Below are 10,259 nucleotides of genomic sequence, written 5' to 3' on the forward strand. Positions count from 1 at the left end.
TGCACTTTCAGGACATCCCCCAGAGCAAAATCACGTGCATCTCATCCTTCTCACCCTTCCAGCTCAGAACCAGGCCTGGGATCTCCTGCTCAGGAGTGGAATTTCCCAGTTACAGCATCGGCTCACACATGGCTGGTGTGTGAGATGAGGCCATGAATCCGGGATTTAAAAGAACTGGAAGAGTTAAAATTTTAGGAAGATTTAGTTAGGGGGAAAGAGTATAGCAAGAAGAGTAGAAATAATAAGGGATAATTAATTTTTATCAGATAAGGTAGTTAAGGCTAGGGTAATATATCACTTGCCTGTCTTTACTATGTTTAAAGAAGCGGGATGGGATGCGGATTTCTTTGGGACAAAGAAGAGGACCGTAGCCTGCACCTGGGCCCAGAAACTACAACTATAGCCAAGGGGTGTGAAAGCCTGCCAACTGATCATAAGGAAAGAGGTCAAATTGAGGAAGACGTCTTGGCCTTCATCAGAAGGAGACCATTCTCCACTTTAAAACCCACCAACCCATTTGAAGTGAAAGACTGCAGAAATGTGAAGGAATTTTGGAGCTCAGTGTGAGAAAAGAGGCATTACTTTATTTCAGTGCTGGGTGCATGAGGAATCACTTCCCTGAAACATGCACACCCACGGGTTAGTATCCATGGAACTAAGACATTACTTTCATTACTTTTATTCATTACTTTGCTCAAACTCACAGGCTAAACATTCTCACAAAGTGTTTGACATGTTTAAATCACTTCCCCAAAATTACTGACATTTAGAGTAGGGATCTCTTGAGGGTCTCTGCTGGTCATGGGTGAACATCCTGTTCCTCAAATTCTCCTTCCATGGTTAAGAGCCTTCTTCTGCTTGAATGCATTGCAGCTACCTCCTCAGTAGGCCCACTGTCTTTATTCTCAAGGCTAGGACCTCCACTTGCACACATTAACCACTGCTGTGAGGGAAGGTATGACTAAGCACTGCCTGTTAAAGCTTAACAAATTCAGAATTTGTTGCAGGTCAACACTTCCCCAACGTCTCTCGTTCCTTCTCTGGGAATCAAACACAAGCATTTTGTGATCCCTGAGCCCAAGGCTGCCTCCAACCCTCCTGTCACCCAGCAGCCCTTCTCTCCTCACAAACAGCAGGCCCAGCAGTGCCTTCCCTCACTGGCTCAGTCCCCAGCTGTGTCAGGAGTTCTCTGTCACACACTCCAGGACCATCCTGGGCTGGTTGCTCTCCGCTGCACTCTGTTGCCAGCAGACATCCCCACCCTGTTCCATGCCCCTTGCAGAACCCTGCACCTGCTGTCCATGGGCACCTGGCAAGGGGAGGCACTCACGGCAGAGATGCACCAGCTGCACTGGGCAGGAACCAAAACCCTCTGGGGCACAGCTGCTGGCCTGGGTCTGGCACAGCTCTGCACGCCCCACTCCTCATGGGCTTGGGCTGGAAATGCAATTGCACTTTCTGCCTCACGGAGAAACACCAGGGCTGCACAAACAACGGCCAGCAGGCCACATCCCAAAGGCACTGCAGCATGGAGCTGAGAAGGAAGAAGACCCTTCCCCAATTCCTAACCATACCAAAACCACCATCATTGGGACTGTTAATCTTGTGAATGTAGAGTTGATTCACAGGGTGACAAGGGAATCTTCCAATGGAGTTGAAGTTTGGTAGAGTTTTTATTCTGAGTCCTACTCAGACTGTTGATTTGAAAATTTATTTGAAAATATTTTTAAAAGTCTGTGCAGTCATATCTACCAAAATGGCTAGATGAAATGTACTGGCATATTAATTGCATCCAAACTGATTAGTCTGTAAAAGCTTTCCTGCAGAATAGCCACTAAACAAGAAATGAAAATCTGTGGACTGTTGACTTTGCAAATTTCTACTAAACTTAGCAGACAATGATGCATTTTTAGGTAGATCATAGAGCAAATTAATTCCTATGGATAACTTGATTTGGATAAACCTGTTGATTTCAAATTAAAACTGCCAGCACATACTAAGTGGAAATCTGAATACTCACTTCTATGAGCTCTGAATTATTAGATAGTCATTGTCTGCCATATTAACAAAAATTAACTTTCTGGCTATTTTTTTACTTAGTCAGCTCTTCAACACTCTTTGTAACACCAGAATGAGAGTTTGTAGCAATGTGAATCATGGGTTGGTAGAGCATTGCAGAAGGCTCCTATGCCAGCACTAAATGTTCACATTTACCGTGGCATCCCTTCTTGCCTTTAATTCCAAGCTACAGCTCAGTTCCTGCAGTATAGATTCACACTTGTAGTCTGTATTTGCAGAAAGTTCTTACTTTCCTGTCCAGAAAAAAAAATAATGCTTGGATCTCAAATCAAAATAAAACGAGGAGAGAGTCAGGTTCTGGATAGGTATAGCAAGAACTAAGAGATTTTTTTGCAAATATGTTGAAAAGTTGTTTGTACACACTGCAAAACCAGCAGATTAAAAACTTGCACTCTAACTTGCAAGCTGAGGTTTGCCTGTTCTTTCTGGACTAATTTCTTGAGGCCAGACACTGAACCTAATCAGTAAGAAAATCAAAACCACAGGAGTAGTTTGGAGAATATTGTAAATTATTCTGTCATGAAGCTTTTCGCCAAAAAGTTCTGGCCCTCATCCGATTGGAGTAATTAGAGGAGATGGAAGCCATCACACTGTGCCTGTGCACACAATTCCTTCCCAGGAGTAATCCATGAAGCAACGCTGACAAACCCACACCAGCAGCTGCTGCCACACAGTCATGAAGCAGAGAATATGTATTTCTGCTACACTTGGACAGCTGAAGATGCCTCTGCTGAGCTAATTTTAGTGACTGCCCACCACAGATGAGACCTTGTGGTCAGTCTCCAGCAAGTCAGGGCAGTTAATATTCTGCCTAGATGAAGTAAGTCTAGCAAAACATAGACCATGGAGCCTGAGGAAAGTCAGCAGCTGTGGGAGATTTATTTTGTTTCCGTATCTTTCTTTTTACTAATTTATTGCAGTCAATTATTTAAGGAATGGAATCTTTTTGCATACCGTTGGCTGGAAGGTTGGTCAGTCTTCCATTCATGACTCCTCTGAAAGCATCGCCGCAGTGTTTTTATCAGTAGCTCTTCCATCATCATGGCTCACACAGCATTTCCTGCAGCTCTTGCTGGAGTCAGGGAAAGGCACCAGGAGAAGGGGGAGGAAGCTGTGTGCAGAGACTGTGTCAGCTGAAGAGACATTTGTTTCCTCTGATTTGGCTGAATGGCTGCAGGAACCTTGCTGGCACTGCTGGCGGGGTGGCCTTTGGCAGGGCTGGGCAGAGTTTGGGGCCCAGGATCCCTGCTCTCGGTGGGACACCAGGGTGAGCAGCCCCTGTCCCAGGCAGGAGCAGAGGTTCTGTGGCTCTGCCCCGGGCACAGGGACCTGCCACTGCCACGAGCTCCTGCCGCGGCTCCTCTGGGGCAGCTCCTGCTCTGCAGCGATGATGGGCGCAGCTGGGGGTGGCTGCAATGGAGGGGGGCTTCCAGTGGGCTCTGCTGGTCTGCCACACTGAGCCAGCAGAGCTTCTGGAAGGAGCCTCCTCTTGTGAGCTGCTGGAGCTGGCACTGGCCACAGAGCCGCTGTGTTCATCCCTGACAGGACCAGAGCACAGCAGCCTCTGGGCCTCCTTGCTGCACGATGGCAGTGAGGGGGCCATGGACCAGAGGTTCAGTGTGTGTGACTCAGTTTCCTGATAAACTGTGCTAAGAAAACCCTGCATCCCTCCTGCCAGATCTAAGACACTCCAAGAAATCTGTTGGCACATTGGGAACTCAGAATTGTTCACCTTTTGAACAATTGTCTTATGTGTGCTTTTGATTGTTTTTGTCATTTTGCGTTGATTCAGTTGATCCTTCAGAGAAGCTTTCCTAATAATATAAAACACGGGGAATTGTGGAGACCCTGGGGGGGGCATTCCTTGGTCTAGGGAGACACAAGAATCTTCCCTCAAAAAGCTGTTAGACCCCATTGGCTCCTTCCCCTGTTCCTGTGTCTGTTCCTGTGTTCCTGAGCCACACCTTCCCTATTCCCTGATTGCCCCCCTTATCTTTGTACTGCCCCGAGATCAGGGTCAGCCCCCAGGCCCCTGTGGAGACAAAGTGAGACCCTCTGTGTGTGGGTGCTGGGACCTGAACATCTCCCTGCACAGCTGAATAAAACATCTGTGGAGATCATGCAAAGGTCCTTTTTGCTTCTTTACCCTGGACTATGCTAGCAGCAATTCAGACTGCTCCAGAGGAGAAGCTGCAGTACTAGCACCAAGATTTTGGCAACTTGACCATAGGCACAGAGGGCGTGCAGGATGCTGCTCTATGGATTCCTTAACCAGCCATCTCTGGTGCTGGCATATTCCCTCCAGCTTCTGCTGCAGCCAGGGCCACCTTTGGTCCAGTAGATGACATTGTTATTTGAAAAATTCGGCCCACTCCTTGGGCAGGAGGCCATGCACAGGCTCTGGTCCTGCAGCCCCTGCTCAGCTGGGGACAGTGTTCCCTGTGGGGAAGATGGAGCAGCCATCACAGGGCCTGGGGGGTTGTTTTCAGCAAGGGGGTGTCAGGATCCGTCCTAGTGAACAGATGACCTGATGGTTCGTAGGAATGATCTCAGAGTGCAAAAACCAACACGGTACCAGGGGGTTTGCAGTGATAATCAAATAAAATGTGGTTTTATTGAAATAACTACAGCAAAAATGCGATAGAGGGATTAAGGGAGAGAAAAAGATAGAGAAAGAGAGAGAGAGAGGGGGAGAGGGAGAGGGGATATAGCTACCAACGCAGAGACGAAGTGTAATAGTCCAGTCCAGCCGAGGGTCCACCTGCTACGCTGGGGAGATCTCAAAGGCTCTAGCTAACTCAGAGGTTTTTATTACTGAAAATTGTGAGGGGGGGGAAACAGATACAATAGGGAACAGATGTAACAGGTAGTCTATGTTCTCAGCAGTACATGAGAGCCATTGTATTCTCGGTCCAGTGGTCACAATCTGCAGGCAAACATCTCGCTTTGGTCAGCTTGCCTCCCCCCACACACCTCCCCTGGGCTGGGGGTTTCAGTCCCAGTCCTTGGAAGGAGCAGAGGAGCCTTTTAGGAGTTTCATGTCTCAGTCCTTGGTGGGGAAGCGTCTTACATCTCAGTCTGTCTGTCACGGTGGTTGTAAAACAGGTGAGGGTCTTCTGTGGGAGACCACCTGAAACTCAGGAGAAGTCCAGCCAGGCCGGGAGGCTTCCAAGGCTGCTATTGTTGCAAACAGGGCATGGTGCCCTCTTTTTAGCACACAGCAAACACACTTGTGAAAACAGTAGCTTAACACTGAGCTTTCAGGTCTCAGGGCCCGTGGCGTGTGACTTTTCCCCTTCAGAGCCAGATTCTAGACAGGGGGGGTCTTCTCTTCAGTGGTCTCCCAAGGACGATCTTGAGGCAGATGAGTGAAAATTCTGACAGACTCTCTCACAGGGGGCCAGGCTCTCTCCCTGCTGGGCTCTAGCTATTGTTTGGGGGAGCTGATGGCAAATTGTATGTAGTCCTGTTGATCCTTCTCAGAAAACGTAACAGCTTCTATCATTCCTCTGCAGAGTTGGCACGCTGGATTTCTCTTTGCCCACTGCAGGATGCAGCCCAGGCAGAACTGATGGTGACAGGGCAGAGAAAAATTCACATCCTTCTTAGTGCCCTGGCAGATGGGGCAGCTCCATTCTGTCCCCATGGCCATGTCTGTCTGTCCCAGCAGCAGGGAAGAGCTGAGGACCTTGAGATGCTCTCATCAGCAATCTTGCTTGGCCAGAGCCCAAGCTCCAGCCAGAGTGGCCCAGGCTCTGTCAGTGCCCAAATAGAAGCAGAAAGGGATGTTGTATCACAATCCATTCCTTGGTGAAGGAGGTCCATGGCAGCCTCAAGAGGCACCTCAGACACTCAACAGTCAAGGCAGTAACATATGGACAGGACACAGATGGCAGTTCATGGCTGGGAGAGAATTTCTAGACATATCCAAGGACAAATTTGCCAGGAATTCTCCACAGCTCTGGGATCTGCCCATCAGCTCTGTCAGAAGCTTCAGCAGAACAACCAAAATCCTAAAAAGCAGCTCCCAGACACTTTTCCTACCATCCTGCCTAAGTAGCCGGGTTGCTTGCTGCAAAACACTCTTTTTCTCCTCTTCCCCAATGCCCTGTGGACACTTGCAGCCAAAATAAAAAGCTCCTGGCCCTCTCTGTGATGTGATAATACAGTTTTTATATTTCCATGCTGGGATGAAAAAAGCTGTGCTGTGGGTCAGGAGAGGCCAGGACCCACTTGGCCTTCCTGCAGGCTGAGGTGGTTCCAGCAGACATCCTGCTGCTTTTTTGGGGAATGTGTGAGGGGGAGTGGAGGGGGTGACAGAGAGGCCGAGATTATAGAGTGGAAACTCAGCTCCAGAGTGGCAGTGCAGACTCTCCCTGCTGAATGCCTGTTGGGGCTGGCAAAGAAGGAAAATGCCCCAATAACAGCCCGGTGGCACTGTGTCTCAGGGACAGGTACAGGGAGGTGACAACAAACAGCAGCATGGCCCGGTCTCACAGCTTCTAGGAAGCAGTGACAGAGGGGCCTCATGTGCCAGAGATTTCAGAAAGGCTGCCTTCTCAAATGGCCACTCTGAAACCCCTCTCTTTGCCTCTTGGGTTTGTGAATGCTTTTGACAGCCACAGCATCCTGGGGCAACACGTTCCATGATTTCATTACGCACTCCTTGAAAAGCACCTCACATTGTTCATCTGAGCTGCCAGCCTGGTCATTTCAGAGGGTGCTGCCTTGGTGGAGAGAAAAATCAATCTTCTGCCTTTCAGGGAGCTGAAGGAGGAGGGACTCTTCACCATCCAACACCTGGCTGGGTCCCATTCAGAGGTCCTGCTTTGTAGACTTGGTGAGGTTTGCTTGGCAGTTACCAGCGAGGTGAGAACATTGTTCTGAACTGTCCCCAATACTTCATACACAGTGTGTAGAGTAGGTATGTGCTTGTTCATCTCCATGTGTGCTCAGGGTCTGCCTTCATTTCTGGTTTAGACCTGATATTTCCAATGTCTGTCAGCTGTCTGTAGGATCTGTGGGCACATGCAGCTGTATTTACTGGCAGGTCGGCTATCTGACACTCATCTTTGAGTGTGGAGCCTTTATAATGCAATGTGCAAATGCAGAAACTGAGACACTAATGATGTTATTTGCCAGAGTCCCAGTCTCTGCCCAAGCTGTAATTAAACACTGCAAATTATTCTGTAGACCTGAGCCTGTGTTTTCTGTTTCCTGGCATAGTGCTTCAGCTGCTGGTGTTGCTTTTTTGAACAGGAGCACCTGACTCTTTTATCTTTATGATTTTTGCCTTCATGATTTGAAAGCAGCTCTTTATTTATTTTCTAGTAAAAGGGCCTAAAATCAAAGCTCTGGACATTTTAGAAGGGTTAAGTAGAACACTTAATGAAATTTTTTTTTATGCCTGCAGTAAGCAGGTCTGAAGCCAGAAATTGTTTCCAGAGTAAGTGCTTTGCTGTGCTTGTGCTCTCCTGCTCTTCCTGTACTTGTATGTTCCTCTGGACACAGTGGGATGTGTTGTCATTTCCTGGGACTTCTGTTGAAGACAACTGGTTTTCTTTTCAAGGTGATTCTTATGTTTCCCCTCATGGCTTCCCCAGGTGACCAACCTCCGTTCCAAGGTGTCCTGCTCTGCCATTGTCACTCTGGGAGAGCTCTCTGTGACCTTGAAGAAGGACATGGACTCTGAGGTGGATGAGGTTGCTCGGGTCCTTCTCCAGATGGTGTCCAGCTCCCCAGAATTTCTTCAGAAAGCAGTCAGTCAGAGCCTGGTGCTCCTGGTGGAGAATGTGACTCCTGCACGAGCAATGACTGCTCTCATGGACATGGGAGTCAAGTAGGTTCTTCTTTTTTAGTGATATTCTTCACCTTCGTGTGTGTGGGAGGGAGAAGGGATGAGACAGAGAATGGGAATGGTGGGAGGGAAGGGTCCTGTATCCTGCATCTTCTGGGAACTCAGTGACTTGATTCTCCAACCAACCTCACTTCTTTCCTCTTGTCACCTATTTCTGCCCTCCTGCAGCCCATCAGTTCTCAGAATCGCAGAACTGCAGAATATGGGGAGTTGGATGGGCCATCAAGTCCAACACCTGGCCTTGCCCAGAACAGCCCAAGGGTCACACCAAGTGCCTGAGATTGCTGTCCAAATGCTCCTTCAGCCCTGTCAGGCTTGGTGCTGTGACCACTGCCTTGGGGGAGCCTGTTCCAGTGCCCAACCACCCTCTGGGTGAAAAACCCTTTTTCCTGATGTCCAAACTAAAGCTCCTCTGACTCAGCTTCCTGCTGCTTCCTGGAGTTCTCCCAGTCTGTCAGATTTTCCTAGATGTGGTGACTGATGGGGAAGGGAAAGTGCCTGCAAAGGCCAAGGATAGAGCCTTGTGCTTTTGTGGGCAGAGGGACAATTGCAATTGCAGCTGTGAGCAGTGTTTGCTATTTCACAGTGCTAACCACAGAGGCCCTGGGAAAACCATGTCTCCTCATGATGCCACTGACTTGGGAAATGAGGAGGGTCCTTGCTGGGGCATGGAGCACATGGGGGACAATCTGCTGGGTGTGGCACAGCCTGCACAGCAGGTGCAGCTCCTGCCAAAGGAGTCTTGTATGACTGTCCTGGCTTAGAGCTCTACTTTCTATTCAAACTGATGTTTCATGTTAGCCTTGAGATGATAAATTACTTTACAGGCACCTCCACAGGCTGACAGCCATGGGACAGTTGGAGCAAATGCTGCCTTAAATGTTGGTGCTGGGCCTGATAGTTCCCAAGAGACACTCTCTAGAACAGGACAGCCTGGCTAAACTGCCTGCCACCCTTTCCTCAGCTTTGCAATAGAGTAAAACATTCAGATGGATCCATTGCCAAGCCCCACAGAAGAAACAGGCTGCATTGCTGGATATTCTGCAACTTCACAGCCCGCCACGTGTTTTCCCTGCATTTGTTGTTTTCCAAAGGTCTGCAGATTTGGGGATAAATGGGTGGAAAGAGCCTCAGTCCTGCTGTAGCTCTGTGTACTGGGTGCCCTCTGATGGGTCAGCATCAATTGTCCTTAATTTCTAAATTATTCATATGTCATCTATTTCTTTAATCTTTCTCCGAGTAAATACTGTGAGAGAAACTGAGTATCAGACAGTGCAGGGAGACTGAATTCCTCCCTCTTCCGTGCAGGCAGGCCTAGTGTGCAGTGCTACCTTTGTGTTTAGCTGAGGACAGAGCCTTGTGCAGGTGTCTGAAGGCGCAGGGAGAGCCCGGGCTCCTTCCCCCAGCAAGGGCAGGGAGCAGCTCTGGCCAAGGCCGGCGCTGCCGCTGCTCCTTGTCCCTGTGCCCAGGGTTTGCTCTCTCCTCCCCAGCAGCCGCCCCGCCCCGGTGCGCGAGTGTGCGGCCCAACTCCTCCTGTCCCTGGTGGAGAGAATTGGAGTCACCCAGCTCGCAGGCACCCCCAGGGCTGAGAGGCTGCCACACGTGGCAGGGAAGCTTGCTCAGGACTGCCACAAGGACACAAGGTAATGATCTTCATTTCACCTCCCAAAACAGGAAAACCACTTTGTGTCTGGCTGTAAAGGTGGAACCACACAAGAGTGGAAACTAAAGGGAATATGAAGTTACCTTATGGTGTGAGTAAGGGTCACAGAATCATGGAATATGCTGAGTTGGAAGGGCCCATCAGGGTCATCGAGTCCATCTACTGGCCATGTGCAGTGACCCCAAGAGTCACTCCATGTGCTTGAGAGCATTGTCCAAACGCTTCTTGAGCTCTGTCAGCCTTGGCACTGTGACCACTGCTCTGGGCTGCCTGGGCAAATGGCTGTGCTGGGAAACCTGAGGCTGGCCAGCAAAAAGGAACATTGCCACCTTTTTCCTGTGGCTTGAAGGATTCTTTACTGAGATCAAAAGAGCTCAGATCAGCCAGTCCAACACTTTTGTTTGGCCTCAGGTACACAACACAAAGCCAAAGTGTTGGCTAATGTTCATCACTGAAGGATCCCAAACATCCATTTCCCATTAACTTCAGACTTGCCTAGAAATATTTCAGGGGTCTTTAGCCAACATATTCAGTCTTTCTAAACCTGTTCTGCAGATTTCTAGAATGCTGTTATCTGTGGCTCAGTGAGCTCCACATTTCTTCTTGAAGAAAACTGTGGTTTCCTAGTAGCAAAATCAACCCAAACCACAAAAATCCCCT

This window comes from Ammospiza nelsoni, chromosome 34 (genome assembly GCF_027579445.1).
Source record: "Ammospiza nelsoni isolate bAmmNel1 chromosome 34, bAmmNel1.pri, whole genome shotgun sequence".
Lineage (NCBI taxonomy): Eukaryota > Metazoa > Chordata > Aves > Passeriformes > Passerellidae > Ammospiza > Ammospiza nelsoni.